At 37.4% G+C, this 15,934-nt stretch overlaps 1 protein-coding gene and 1 pseudogene across 1 annotated transcript in view; both read right to left on the bottom strand.

Annotated features, from left to right (window-relative positions):
- The window catches only part of SIL1 (SIL1 nucleotide exchange factor), a 330,856-nt gene that overhangs the window by 73,323 nt on the left and 241,599 nt on the right, over positions 1-15,934 (bottom strand). The window lies entirely within an intron of this gene.
- Positions 2,014-15,426, bottom strand: LOC141506291 (splicing factor U2AF 35 kDa subunit-like; annotated as a pseudogene).

Raw genomic sequence — 15,934 nt, 5'->3', positions numbered from 1 at the left:
ATGAACTTGATAAACCTCTGGTCAATTTGATTAAAAAAAAGAAAGAAGGAAACCAAATTGCTAGTATCATAAATGAAAAAGGTGAACTCACCACCAATGAGGAGGAAATTAAAGTAATAATTCAAAATTATTTTGTCCAACTCTATGCCAATATATTTGATAATTCAAGTGAAATGGATGAATATTTACAAAAAATATAAGTTGCCCAGGTTAAATGAAGAAGAGAATAATGCCTAAACAACCCTATCTCAGAAAAATTCAACAAGCCATTATTGAACTCCCTAAAAAAAAATCTCCAGGGCCTGATGGATTCACAAGTGAATTCTACCAAACATTTAAGGAACAATTGGTTCAAATCCTTTATACACTCTTTGGAAAAATAAGGAAAGATGGAACTCTGCCTAACTCTTTCTATGAAACCAATATGGTACTGTTACCTAAACCAGGAAGAGTTAAAACAGAGAAAGAAAATTATAGACCTATTTCCCTGATGAATATAGATGCAAAAATCCTAAATGAAATCTTAGCAAAACGATTACAAGTCATCACTAGGATAATACATTATGATCAAGTAGGATTTATTCCAGGAATGCAGGGTTGGTTCAATATTAGGAAAACTGTTAGTATACTCAATTATATCAACAACAAACCTATCAGAAATCATACGATTGTATCAATAGATGCTGAAAAAGCTTTTGACAAAATAAAGCATCCATTCCTATTAAAAACACTAGAGAGTATAGGAATAAATGGACTGTTCCTTAAAATAATTAGCAGTATCTATCTGAAACGATCAACAAGCATTATATTCAATGGGGAGAGGCTAGAGGTATTCCCAATAAGATCAGGGGTGAAACAAGGGTGCCCATTATCACCACTACTATTCAATATTGTAGTAGAAATGTTAGCATCAGCAATTAGAGAAGAAAAAGAAATTGAAGGAATTGGAATTGGGAAGAAAGAGACAAAACTCTCACTCTTTGCAGATGACATGATGGTCTACCTAGAGAATCCCAAGAAATCATCCAAAAAACTACTGGAAACAATTAGCAATTTTAGCAAAGTTGCAGGTTATAAAATAAACCCTCCTAAATTCTCAACTTTTCTATATATGTCTAGCAAGAAACAGCAGGAAGAGCTAGAAAGAGAAATCCCATTCAAAGTAACCTCAGACAATATAAAATATTTGGGAGTCTATTTGCCAAGACAGACTCAGAATCTTTTTGAAAACAATTATAAAACACTTCTCACACAAATTAAAGCAGATTTAAATAACTGGGAAAATATCAACTGTTCATGGATAGGGAGAGCTAATATAAGAAAAATGACAATTCTATCAAAACTAAACTATCTGTTTAGTGCCCTACTAATCAAAATTCCAAAAAATTACTTTAATGTATTAGAAAAAATTGTAAGTAAATTCATATGGAGAAATAAAAAGTCAAGAATTGCCAGGAGCAGGGTGGCTAGGTGGCATAGTGGATAAAGCACTGGCCTTGGAGTCAGGAGTACCTGGGTTCAAATTCGGTCTCAGACACTTAATAATTACCTAGCTGTGTGGCCTTGGGCAAGCCACTTAACCCCATTTGCCTTGAAAAAAAAAACCTAAAAAAAAAAGAATTGCCAGGAGCTTAATGAAAAAAAGTGCAAAAGAAGGCGGCTTAGCCCTACCTGATCTAAAATTATATTATAAAGCATCAGTCATCAAAACTGTTTGGTATTGGCTAAGAAATAGAATGGTGGACCAGTGGAATAGACTAGGTGTAAAAGCAGGAGAGGATTATAGTAATCTGCTGTTTGATAAACCCAAAGAGTCAGGCCACCTGGATAAAAACTCCCTCTTTGATAAAAACTGCTGGGATAATTGGAAGTTAGTATGGAAGAAACTTAGATTAGACCAACACCTCACACCCTTTACCAAGATAAGATCCAAATGGTTACAGGACATAGACATAAAAAACAATACTATAAGCAAATTAGAAGATCAAGGACTAGTCTACCTGTCAGATCTATGGAAAGGGGAGCAGTTTATGACTAAGGAAGAATTGGAGAACATCACCAAAAACCAATTAGATAATTTTGATTATATTAAAAAGCTTTTGCACAGATAAAAATAATGTACCCAAGATCAAAAGAAATGTAGTAAACTGGGAAACAATCTTTACAACTAATGATTCTGACAAAGGACTCATTTCTAAAATATACAGAGAACTAAGGCATATTTTTAAAACAAAAAGCCATTCCCCAATTGACAAATGGTCAAAGGATATGCAAAGGCAATTTACAGATGAGGACATCAAAGCAATCCATAGCCATATGAAATAATGCTCTAAATCATTAATTATTAGAGAAATGCAAATTAAAGCTTCTCTAAGGTACCACCTCACACCTCTCAGATTGGCCAATATGACCAGGAAGGATAATGATCATTGTTGGAAGGGTTGTGGGAAATTTGGGACACTATTACACTGTTGGTGGAACTGTGAACTCATCCAACCCTTCTGGAGAGCTATTTGGAACTATGCCCAAAGGGCAACAAAAAGGTGCATACCCTTTGACTCAGCAATACCACTACTGGGTCTATACCCTGAAGAGATGAGGAAAAAGGGTAAAAACATTACTTGTACAAAAATATTTATAGCAGCCCTGTTTGTGGTGGCAAAGAATTGGAAATCAAATAAATATCCTTCAATTGGGGAATGGCTTAGCAAACTGTGGTATATGTATGTCATGGAACACTATTGTTCTATTAGAAACCAGGAGGGACAGGATTTCAGGGAAGCCTGGAGGGATTTGCATGAACTGATGCTGAGTGAGATGAGCAGAACCAGGAAAACACTGTACACCCTAACAGCAACATGGGAGTGATGTTCAACCTTGAAGGACTTGCTCATTCCATCAGTGCAACAATCAGGAACAATACTGGGCTGTCTGCAAAGGAGAGTGCCATCTGTATCCAGATAAGGAGCTGTGGAGTTTGAACAAAGTGCAAGGACTATTCCCTTTAATTTAGGAAAAAAACAGATATCTTATTGTTTGATCCTGTATACCTCTTAGATTTCTTTTCTCTTCTTTAAGGATATGATTTCTCTCTCATCACACCCAATTTGGATCAATGTACAACATGAAAACAAAGTAAAGACTGACAGATGGGGTGGCTAGGTGGTGTAGTGGATAAAGCACCAGCCTTGGAGTCAGGAGTACCCGGGTTCAAATCCGGTCTCAGACACTTAATAATTACCTAGCTGTGTGGCCCTGGGTAAGCCACTTAACCCCATTTGCCTTGCAAAAACCTAAAAAAAAGAAAAAAAGAAAAAAGACTGACAGAGTGCTTTCTGGGGGGGGGGCGGGGGAGGGAAGCAAGATTGGCAAGATTGGAGTGAAAATTGTAAAACTTAAATAATGTTTAATAAAAACAAATTTAAAAAAAATTAAAATATCCTATCAAAGTCAATTTATACCTTCAAAAAATAAAATGTTGCCTAGAGAGCCTTTAGGGTGAACATCCACAGGATCACATCATTCTTTGAGGAGTTCCCCACCAATTGTTTAAGGAACAAAGTAAAAAACTCTTCACTTTGATGCATGCAATCTGCCACAATCTGGGTCCAATTTAAGTTTCCAGTATCATCTTTTACCATTTGCTTTCACAACCTGAATATACTAGGCAATCAGGGCTGCTGGCAGTACTACCCATCCCAAGACCTTCCTCCCATCTCTTGACTTCTTCTCAGTGGTAGTGGGACTGAGGCAAATGATTAAATCAAATATAAAAGCAGAGAATGGAATGGAACATCAAGAAGAACAAATTAACTTTAAACCTCAAAATTATATAAACTAGAAAAATTCAATAGTGAGAATGGGGATTGGAGACAGCCTGAGCGAGCAGCTGATTTCAGAGAACTTTCTAAAATAGAATTATATATCAGCCAATATGAGGAAATCTTCTGTTCAACAGCAATCAAGAAGTCATTCTTTATTCCACACAGTTCATCATTCACAACCTCATATATCATATACTTCTGATACAAGTTAAAATAATGAAATAAGAACTGATATTTATAATACTGTCTTCATTTCATCCTAATAATGTCATCCTGAGGTTAAGTAGCATTAGCCCCATTTTACAGATAAGAAAAATGAAACTCAGCCTAAGTGAGAGACAGGCTCTTTATGCACATATGTATCTCCTGACTGGGTTCTTTCCACCACACAACTCTGTCAAATCTAGACAAGCGATCAAAAAGCCATAGAGTTCTGTCCCTCACCAAAAACCTATGGGGTCAGCTGAAGAGAGCTTTCAGTATAGTCCTCTGGGGAAGGGAGAGAAAGCTGATATTTTTCTGTCCTTTTATCTCTAGCCCTTTCTCTATCCTAATAGATCCCTTGTAAGTAATAAAAGAACCTCCTACCAATAGGTGAAAGAGAAAACAAAAAATTCTGATTTACTGAATTCAGTCTGAGAAAGGAGGAGAGAGGTACAAGGAAGAAGGCTCACTTGATCTCGTAAATTTTACATAGAAAAAAAGTCACTTGAATGTTGCTTTAGTCAGTTCACTAAAGTTTTCTGAGAAATGAATCAAAGAGAATGAGTTTCAAGGCAGGCTTGCTCTTCTTTGTTCAATACCTATTTTGGCAAGAAGATTAGGAATAGAAAATTAAGAAAAAGCTTTTTCTGGGGCTATTTTCTCTGTTTTCTAAGATAAGTTGCCACTTCTAGCCACTAAATTTTACCATTAAAATCTAAATTCAACAAGTATTTACAGAATACTGAAGTGACTACTAAGACACATTAAAAGAAAAAGAGTAAAATAACTATCTTTTCCCCCAAATTCCAATAGAGATAATCTTTTAGATTAAGGGGAGCTACTGATCAACATCATAGAAGAAAACCTAACAGAAACTGTCCTAGTGTCTTTACTTTGAGATAGAATTTCCCACCTCTGTTCCCAGGTAAAGGAAGGAGGCCTGCAGATTATCCAGACTATAACCTGGTATTATAACCCAGATCTATGAGGTTACACTTTATTCAATTCAACTTTTCAGTACATGTTCTGAGGCTTACACAAATTTAGAGGTTAAGAAAATGAGATGTGAATACCACAAAGGAAGAAAGGTAAAATCAGCTGAATGAAATCAAGAGAAAGATTTAAAGATAACTGTAATCCTGTCTGCCAACTTCTAATTGTTCAGAGAAATTAAAGGTTCTTCCCCAATAATGCTGGCATCCCTTGGATGCCTCCATTTATTCTCTAGTTTGATACTGTCTCAGGCAGTCAGACAATGCAAATAAAAGAGAAAAAAGAAAAAAAATACAGGTGTGTGAGAGTCCTGTGTCTAGGTCCCTGCCAGAGAGAATAGTTTATAAAGCAAAGCTATGTACAGGGGAAGGCAATTCAATAAACATTTCTTAGGTGTCATCTGTAGTCAAGGTTCTGTGCCACTCACTAAGGATGAGATAAACAAAAATCAAATATTTTAAAAAACACAACAGTGCCTATCCTCCTCAAGGGGTTTATATTCAACAGAAAGAATATAAAGAAAGAATACAAAGAGAAAGAAATGAGTATTTCATTCCATTTGGGAAGAAGGGTTCGGTTTAGGAGAGGCAAACAAGGACCAGAGCACAGGCCTAGATCTGAAAGATACTTCAGAGGTAGATCCTTTCATTTAACAAATGAGAAGGCTAGGGCTCAAAGTTATATAAGCAGCTAATGTCTAGGATGGGATCCATACTCAAGGTCTCTGACTCCAAAGCCATATCACTCCCATTGCCCAGGCAGCTTCTCTCACTGTGAAGATTTGCAATTAGGAAGGAGTTTATAGGCCTGGAAAAGTTAAGATTGGATTTGCACTAAATGAATATAAGTCCCAGGAACCAGAAAAAGCTTCAGAGGCTCAAGAGTATTTCTTTTTCTCAGAGTCCTATCAAAATTCTACCTGATGCTGTATTTCCTCAGCCACAGTGAATCGGGGAACTCTTAGTCATGGAGAAAAGTATTGACAAAAGAAGGTAGGATCCTGGACTCTGGACTTAATAATAGAAGGCCATATAAAGTGACCTGGGTCACATCCTGAGGGTAGAAGCAGCAGATGCTCTTATACTAGGGGTTAATTAAATTGTGCCCTTAGAATATGCTCAGTAGACTCTACCACTCCTATGCCAGATGTTAATTAGCCACTCCTTAAACCCTGCCCCATTCTGAGCATCACAGAAACATTAAATTTCAGAAAGGCTCCACGTGGTTTGATCTTTTTTCTTACTTCCTCAGATCTTTTTTTCTTCCTGCCTCAGTTGGACAGATGCTACCTGGTTTCTTCTCTCCTTCCTTTCCCTAGGTTGGATCCATGTGGTCCCAGTTCCATGCGACTGGATCCTACCTTCTTGATAACTCAATTTCTTTAACTTAACTTGTATCCAAATCTCTTTTTTGTCATTCTCCCCCAGCTGTCTCCTTGTTTAACTTGATTATCTCCTTAGAAACTCCTCTTCTATCCCAGTTTGCAACTGTCTATTTTTTGCTTAACTTTATTTCCATCTTAGAAACTTACTTCTTTACCTGTTACAGTTCCTAAACTTGATTCCCAGGTGACTACTTTCCCTCAATGGGATCAGTGGTTTCCTGTCTTCACTTTAACCCTTCTTTCCCTTAGCTTCTGCTAATCATCCTGTCCTTTAAGTCCCTTTAACTCTCAGCAATACTGAAATTTACTATCTTGCTACTTCTCCAAAGAATCTAACTTGTGAATTTTTGTAGTAGCTTGTAAATTTTTGTGCAACCTGTGAATTAAAGTCTAAGTATTTCTTACCTCCCTGAATCAGAGAATTTGGTGATTTCAACACCAAAAAAGAATTACAGTTATTTCTTTCTTGGATTTTCCCATCTCCATTGTTACAAGAATAGCATATCAGTGGTGGCTATTTCCAGTTTGAGGGAGTAAATTCACTATCAATTTGAAAACTAGTGACAATTTAGGAACATAAAACAGACAAAGGCTCTCTTTGATGCTCCTAGATTATCATTTCTATAGACATTTCACACCTTACCACCATTGGTTCTAGGGTGCCTAAAACCCTGTCAAAAAAGAAGAGTCAAGGGGTGGCTTGGTGGCACAGTGGATAGAGCACTGGCCCTGGAGTCAGGACCACCTTAGTTCAAATCTGGCTTCAGACACTTAATAATTACCTAGTTGTCTGGCCTTGGGAAAGCCACTTAACCCCTTTGCCTTGCTAAAACATAACAAAAAAAAGAGAGAGAGAGAGAGAGAGAGAGAGAGAGAGAGAGAGAGAGAGAGAGTCAATCCAGGTATTTAGTAAGCACAGACTATATGTCAGGCACAGCATTAAATGTTAAAGACACAAAGAAAGCAGAAGCTAGTCCCTGTCCAAGTCCACAATCTAAATCATCACACTTGCTTTGCCATTACTAGAAGACTATTAAAAACAGTAAAAGTCACAAGAGAGCAAACAAGCTCTCTGAATGAGAGGGGGATCATTTGGTGTTACAGCACTGTATTTGTTCACCTGGACCAGAACACTTGGAAACATCAAGACTGGTCTGATGAAAATGATGGAGAAATACAGAAGCTATTAAATGAAAAACAAGAATTACACACAGGGTTCACAAGCGAGAAAATTCACCCATTTTTTTTCTTTTTTCTTTTTTTTGGTTTTTGCAAGGCAATGGGCTTAAGTGACTTGTCCAAGGTCAACACAATTAGGTAATTATTAACTGGCTGAGGCTAGATTTGAACTTTGGTCCTCCTGACTCCAGGGACGGTGCTCTATCCACTGCATCACCTAGCTGTTTCCAGTTCATCCATTTCTAAGAAAGCAGTATTTAATTCCATCAAAAGTGAAGTACAAGTAAAGCTTAGAGAGATTCAGGACTCTTGGCTCAGTAAGAAGGCAGTTGAAATTCAGTTTTATGCAGACTGTAACAAACCAAAATGCTTTTATGATGTCTTGAAGGTTATTTATAGGCCAGAGACATAGGCTGCATCTCAACTGCTCAGTGCTAATGGATCCACATTGATTAGTGATAGGGACATAATCCTAGAGAGATGGGTTGAACATTTCCACAGTGTTCTTAACAGACCATCATCAATCAGTGCAGGAGCACTGATCATTTACCTCAAATTGAAGTCAATCAGTCCCTAACTGAAATTCGAACTGAAGAAGAGGTTTTGAATATCATTAGGCTCCTTTCAAATGGTAAAGCACTAGTGTTGATTCTATTCCAGCTGACATTTTCAAGGTAGGGGGTCCATTGCTCATCCAAAAACTGAAATTTTCCAGGATATATGACATCAGAGGATATCCCCCAAGAATTCAAGGATGCCTCCATTGTTTATCTCTATTGCATTATGACAATCACAGAGATATTTCTCTTTTAGATATTGCTGTTAAGATTCTTGCCAGAATCCTTCTCAATAGGCTGATCATTCATCTGGAAGTTGGTCACCTCCCTGAGAGCCAGTGTGGCTTCAGAAAGGGTAAAAGAATAGTTGATATGGTGATTGCTGCCCAACAACTCCAGGAAAAATGCCAAGAACAGAACAAACATCTTTTCACAACATTTATAGATCTGACCAAGGCCTTTATTACTGTCAGTTGTGAAGGTTTATGAAAAATTATGTTAAAATTTGGTTGCCCAGGAAGTTCATCAGTATTTTATGTAAGTTCCATGATAGCATGCTTACCCAGGTTCTGATAGTGGACAATGATTTCCAGATTTCCCAGTCACCAATGGAGTGAAACAAGGATGTGACCTTGCTCTCATACTTTTTTAGCATGACATTTTCAACCATGTTATCAAACACCTTCACTGAGGATGAACATGACCTCAAAGTCAACTACCGCACTAATGGTAAACTCTTCAACTTGAAAAGGGTACATGACAATACCGAAGTGTAGGAAGTGTTGCTGCATGATCTTCTGATTGCAGATGATTGTACACTCAATGCTGCCTCTGAAGGTGAGATGCAACAAAGACTAGATCACTTCTCTGTGGCTTGTGCTCATTTTGTTCTAACAATTAATACCAAGAAAGCATAGGTGTTCCATCAGCCAGCACCATACTATCCATATGTGGAACCATCTATTACACCAAATGGAGAAGTTTTGAGTACTAGGGACATATTCACTTACTTTGGCACTGTCCTTTCCAAGGAGGTACATATTGACCATGAAGTTGACACTTGCTTACATTGCCAGAGCTACCTCAGTATTTGGGAAGCTCCAAAAGAAAGTATGGGAGAGAAGAGGTATTAGATTAACTACCAAATTGAAGGTCTGTGGAGCTGTTCTGCTGACCTCATTGCTATATGCCTGTGAAATCTAGACAGGATCATGTCAGGAAACTGAATTGCTTCCATTTAAATTGTCTTGGGAAGATTCTGAAGATCACCTGGCAGGAGAAGATACAAGACACTAAGGTCCTTTCTCAAGCTAAACTGCCTAGCATTCCGACAATACCATGGAGAGTGCAACTATGATGGGCTGGTCATATTATTAGAATGTCCAAAGTATGCTTGACAAAAAAAGACTACTCTATGGAGAACTCACATAGGGCATGTGCTCACAAAGAGGTCAGAAGAAGCAATACCAGGACATCCTGAAGGTCTCATTGAAGAATTTTAAAATTGATTGTGCAGCATGGGAGACATTGGCACAAACACTGCCCAGCATTGGGTGCCCCCATCAGAGAGGGTGCTACACTCTATGAGAAGGACAGAATTGAAACAGCTCAAAGGAAATGTGAATATTTAAGTTTAAGAGTACCCACCCCAGGTGTTCACGTGGACTATTTGTGCCCAACTGTGGTAGAGAATTCTGAGCTCCTATTGGGCTGATCAGTCACAGTCAACAAATTGTAATGTGTCTCAAACATAATGATGTTATTTTGGTATTCTTCAATAAAGAAGGACAAAAACTAATGTCAAAGTCTTTCAGGCATGTAGAGCAAATGGTCATCCTAAGTGATGTGTCAATATGCTCCAGCCTGGGTATTCAATATAAAACCAGTATTCTAAACTGGTCTAACTTATATAAAAAGTCTTGGAAGCAGAACTTGTCATGGGGCAAAGTCTAAAATGAGGCAGGGTAAAAAACTCAGAAACTCAAAAGGTGAAGAGAAATGTATCCAGGAGGTAGAAAATTCTCAAATGTTTTAGTAAAGTCCAGACTATAAAATCAAGTTCCCAAGTATTTATTAACTCTACCATAACATGTGAATCCCTATGCTTGCTATTATGGTTATACAAAAGAAAAACACCTTTAATTCAATTGTTATTTGCTAGGACTATAAGTGGACTGAAGAGAGTCAATATACTTGACACATTCAATGAAACACTTAAAACTACTTAACTACAAAAATGAAAATTGAACCTCTCTGCTGACCTCTACCTTCCCACCTCTAAATAACTTTCAGACACTAATAAGTCCAAAACAGAAGACCATTTTCCCCTACAACACCTTCTCCCCTACTTTCCAGATTACTGAAGCAGACAATAATTCCTCAGTAACTTAGTATGACCCTCTATTCCTTATTATGTCTCAACCCCCAATCTTATACCCATATGCCGAGGGCTAAAAATGTTTCCAACATTTCCCAAATAATGCCTCTTCTCTCCTCTGACACTGACAATACTCTAATGTAGACCCTTACCATTTCAACCCTGAACTATAGCAATATGATTTTTCTAATACACAGTCTGACATGCTACTTAATAAACTTCAGTGATTCCCTATCTTCTCCAGGATCAAGTACAAAATTCTCTGTGTTCAAAGACCTTCAATAATCTATCTCCTTCCTATCTTTCCAGGACTCTTTCATTCAATGACAACAGCCTCCTTGTTGTTCCTCAAATAAAACACTGTCCTTGGCTCTAGACATCTTCTCTAGCTGTCTTCATGCCTAGACTTTTCTCACTCCTCATCATAATCTACTAGTTTCCTTGGTTTTGTTTAAGTCCCAAATAAAATTCTATCTTTTACAGAAATTCAACCTATCTTAATCCTAGAGCCTTTCCTTATTACCCTATATTTAGTTGGTTATACAGATATGTTTGCTTGTTTCTTCTCCATTAGATTATTAGCTTCTTGAAGACAGGGATTTCTTTTGCCTCTTTGTATTCCTAGCATTTAAACACCACTTAATAATTATTTATTAACTGATTGATAGACTTACTGCAATGATAAAGATTAAAAAAAAAAAGATGTCCAATAATGTTCTTTGATCAGCACAAAAAATAAAACCAGAAGGAAGAACTCAAGGGTTTAGGTGAAGACTTGAGAAGAATGGTTTCCTGTTGTCCCATATTCCAGCCTTTATTATGAATACCTGACAGCTAGTAAATAACTGGTCATTGTTTATTTCTGATCTTTCTACAAATAAAATTTTTGCTTTAAAGAAATCCTTAAACAAGCAATTTTGATGCTGACAGGTATGCATGGTAAAGCAAGAATGTGGAGGGAAAGTGAAGTAGATGGACATTTTGTCTTTACTCTAGGTTCATTTGCATGCCAATCAGGTACAATTAAAAAAGCCAAAATGATCCAGGAAACATACTCCAATCCTTAAACCTGGACTATTTCCTAGGTTTCAAAGGAAGTAGACTATAATCTAAATAAAAGTTGGTTGGAACAAAGAATTCAAGTCAACATACAAATTCAGACAAAAAAATCAGACAATATTATGATGTAGATTCTAATGCTTTTTTTGGCTAACTTCCTAAATGATTGCTGTGCTTCAGTCTTAGGTTTACTTCACTTTACTAGTCACTTCACCCCTGGGGTTGCTAGGTGGAATAGCAATAGAGCAAAATGAAGTCAGAACGAAATGAGTTCAAATACAGATTCAGGTATTTACGAGCCACTGGTCACTTACCTCAGTTTACCTCAATTTTTTTCTACCTTAAAAATGGAAATTTTAATATTAATTCCAGGATTATCAAACAATCAAATGAGATATTTGTATGATGCTTAGCATAGTGTCTGGAATACAGGAGGTACAACAAGTGCTTAAATATTTACTCCCCACTTCTAAGTGACAAAAGTCTAAGGTCATAAGCTAGCTCTATAAAGTAGTGTCACTCCTAGAACAGAGACCTCCCAATACCCAAATATCTTTCCCTACAAGTACCCTTCCCTACCAGTTGGGTGGTAATAAGTGAAAGCATTCTACAATACCCTATGTGTACAGGAGAAAATCTATTCTTGTCACTTAATTTGCTATGCTTTCTAATAAAATGTTTTTTGCTTGAATACATGGCAATGTGAAGGTACTAAGTAGTTGTGGGATTCAGCCAGTTTGCACTGGTTCAGCAGAACCAATAGCTAATTTTATGTCGAGTTCAGTAAACCAATTGTCAAAATGGCACTTTTTTTTAACTATCATTACAAATTTTATTCAGAAGCCCATGTTTTTCTTTGTTTTGTTTTTTTAACTTGCATTACGAACTTTGGATAATCACCCACAAGACTTTCAAGCAGACATGCAGTAAAAATGTCATGGCTCAGACTCAAACAGATGCTTCACAATTTCTTGACTGCCTCTTATCACATTCTCTTCCTCTACTGCTGCCACAGCCACAATCTCTCAATCAAGAATGATGTTCACAAGATCTTGATTGGGATCTATGCTTTTTATGACAACGGCCATCTAACTCCTACTGTGGGTCTCAAGAGATGGGTTTCAGATGTATAAAATTAAGGAAGCCTCCTGAAGTACATTCTCCCATTTCATATTGGAAATAGTAAGCTTCTCTGAATCCAGTCACAGGTGAAAGCTTTCCATGAACTGACTGTCCATTAAACCAGTCATTGTTTAAGTTAATTACAGTCTTTTCTGCATCTTTGTCTTGGCAAAACTTTACATACACATTTCCTATAAGATGATCCCCCCAAGGCTATCACAAAAATTCATCTTTTCAACTTCACCATCCTTTTTTTTTCCATTTCTGTAAAAACCTCCTCAAAGAATTCATCAAAGTGTCTTGCATTTCAGCATCACTCATTGTACAACACAAACCATCAGCAGACTGGGAAGAATTTTGAGGGTTACAGTAAATGTTCAAGAGGCCAATGAATGGTCAGGCTAAAAATTGGTTTACTGTGCAACCGAGAACATCTGTCTCCATGACGACAAGCTCCAATTTTGAAATAAAACGAACAGTTGACTTTGTCTTTTTTTTGTGCATAAAATAGAGGCCAAATACTCTGCCATTTTTCCACCCACCACCACCAGCACCACCATAAAATGGCCCTTGTAATCAGGGTTTTCTCTGAGGTGAGTGCCTGGGTAGCCACCCAATGTAGAAATCACAAATTTACATTCCTTAGTTTTTTTTTAACGTTTATCAGTGCAACACCGTTTTCTAAGCAACCTTGGCGTTCATTCTATCCATAGGTGAAAAAAACATTGACAGAGCTATACTTGAAATATTTAATTCATTTCATAAAAGTCATTATACCTTTGATGAAATACTACATTTTAATTCCCTCATTTCTGTTACTTCAGTAAAAAATATATCATGTAAAGAGAAAAAGTGTCGGGGGCGGCTAAGTGCCACAGTGGATAAAGCACTGGCCTTGCAGTCAGGAGTACCTGGGTTCAAATCCGGTCTGACACTTAATAATTACCTAGCTGTGCGGGGCCTTGGGCAAGCCACTTAACCCCATTTGCCTTGCAAAAACCTAAAAGAGAGAGAGAGAGAGAGAGAGAGAGAGAGAGAGAGAGAGAGAGAAAGTGCCAAACAACCAGGGGATGAAAAGCTGTCATCTTTCTGCTTTGTGTTACACCCCAAATTCCACCAAGACACTTTGAGTACCCTGGTGTTCCCTTAATAGTGAAACCAAAAGGAAGCTGGGACACAATGAAACAACAGAAATATAGATTTTCAAGGGTTAATTTATCATCCATTTTGGAAGCCATGGAAACAGAAGGAAAAAAAAAGTTAGACTAGGTAGAATGAGTTTTGGTTCTACATATGTTCTAACATTGGTTTCTGTAATCACGTGGCTGTTTTTGTTCCAGAAGGGTCCATTAGTTTACTGTGAGCAGTACATCAAAATCTAGTTTTGTATACCTCTTTGACTGTTTTTATTTGAGTATTAAATGGATGAAATATTAAAATACCTTTCAGTATATCTTTTTGTATACTTAAAATGGTCATTAGGGCAGAGAACCAGCTGTTAATTTATTTGAATTCTAACACTAGCACTAAGCTATGTTTTTCATTGGATCTTGATGTATACAAGGTACACCCTGAATCTGAGGTAGCTTTCTGTCTTTACAGAACAAAAATATCTAAAAACAATTAATACAAAGCATAAGAAGAAAACATTCAACAACAATGTAGCGACTTTTTAAAACTATGAGACAATATTACAATACAGAAAGAATAAAAATGGAAACAATGTATTACTCTACAATGTAATTAATGTTATGTAATTATAATTACCAAGTTTAGCCCTGTAAGAGATAAGAAAAGTGCATCTCTCTGTTTTCTCCCCCATAGAGAAGAGACTATGGGAGTGGAATAATATGCCTACTATCAAAGAGTAAAATATTTTTACTGAATATTTTTGGTTCTAGTCTTTGCAACAAAGGATGGTTCATTCTCAAGGTAAAGAGACAGATATATATTTGGAAACAAATAAAATCTAGGGTAACAAAATTTTGAAAAAGATTAATGCTCTTAACAAAATGTGAGACTACACCAAACCAAATTACTTAATCATCCAGTGGTTATATAACTGACTATGCAACACTAAAACTAGCTGCTGAGAAGGGACATCTACACTGGTCCATAACTTGCATTGGTAAAGTTTCTTCAGTCACCCCCTGAGGTAACATATCCATTCCTATCCCTACTTATATCTATTAATAACTGAAGTATTTTTTCTTTTTAAAATGAGACTCTGAATTTGGGTTTTAATTACATTAGCCAACAGTGTGGGATAACCATAAAAATTGCTTAAGTAATTTAGGATTTACAAATTGTACCACAACTTCTCTCTAACATCTATAGACAATGTCTATCATCTTACCTACAGCAGCAAGATAGAAGACATACTAATTGTTCCTAAAATGCCAATTTCTCCAAGGTATGACCTCTTTAAAAAAAACTGTTATCTTGAAGAATCTCAACAGGGCTAAGCTTGCTCTCATTGTCAAATAAGGTGCAAACATATCTTTAAATTTTGAACAGTTGACTTCCAGCCAAGATGGCGACAGAGAAGACAGGCACAATGCTAATCTCCTGATCTTCCCTCATAAATAATATGAAACAAACCTCTTAACAGAAATGAGATCCACAAAACCCAGAAAGAGAAACTAGGAGAAGATCTAAGTCAAGATTTGTCCTCCAGTATCTTGGGTAAGCTAGGCGCAGAGGGCTGACTCTACCAGGAGCCCAGGAGAGGATCAGAGCCTAAGAACTTGACACTTGACTAGCCTGATTGGGGGCGGGGGGGGGGGGGGGGGGGGGCAAGATCCTGAGACCCTGAAAGTGCAACCAGTCTGATCGGAGACAGGCCGGGTAAGAGTCTGAGAGCTCCACTACTAGCCTGATCAGCAGGACAAACTAGAGCCTGAAAAACCTAAAAGCAGGGCAAGCTTGATCGGCCAACTGGGAAGGAAAGGTATTGGTTGTGGCACAGAAGATCTGGAGTTTGCCAGCAGAGCTGGAGGGAGTTTCAGTGCTTCATTTCAGCTGAAGCCTCTTCCTAGAACAAACACAATTACAGCCCACCTCTGCCCCAGGCATGTGAGCCGAAGACCTCCCTCAGCTGTGAATAGGGAGAGCAATTACCTTGCCCTGGGGAAAAATCCACCATTGATCAAAGATAAAAATACTCAACAGCTTCATCCACCCACTACAAGTTAAGGAAGAGGGCCTCAAATTAAGGTCACAGACACTCCAGAGA

Source organism: Macrotis lagotis, chromosome 1 (genome assembly GCF_037893015.1).
Source record: "Macrotis lagotis isolate mMagLag1 chromosome 1, bilby.v1.9.chrom.fasta, whole genome shotgun sequence".
Classification (NCBI taxonomy): Eukaryota; Metazoa; Chordata; class Mammalia; order Peramelemorphia; family Peramelidae; genus Macrotis; species Macrotis lagotis.
The sequence above is the reverse complement of the archived record's forward strand: the minus strand, read 5'-3'. Positions and strand labels throughout refer to the sequence as shown.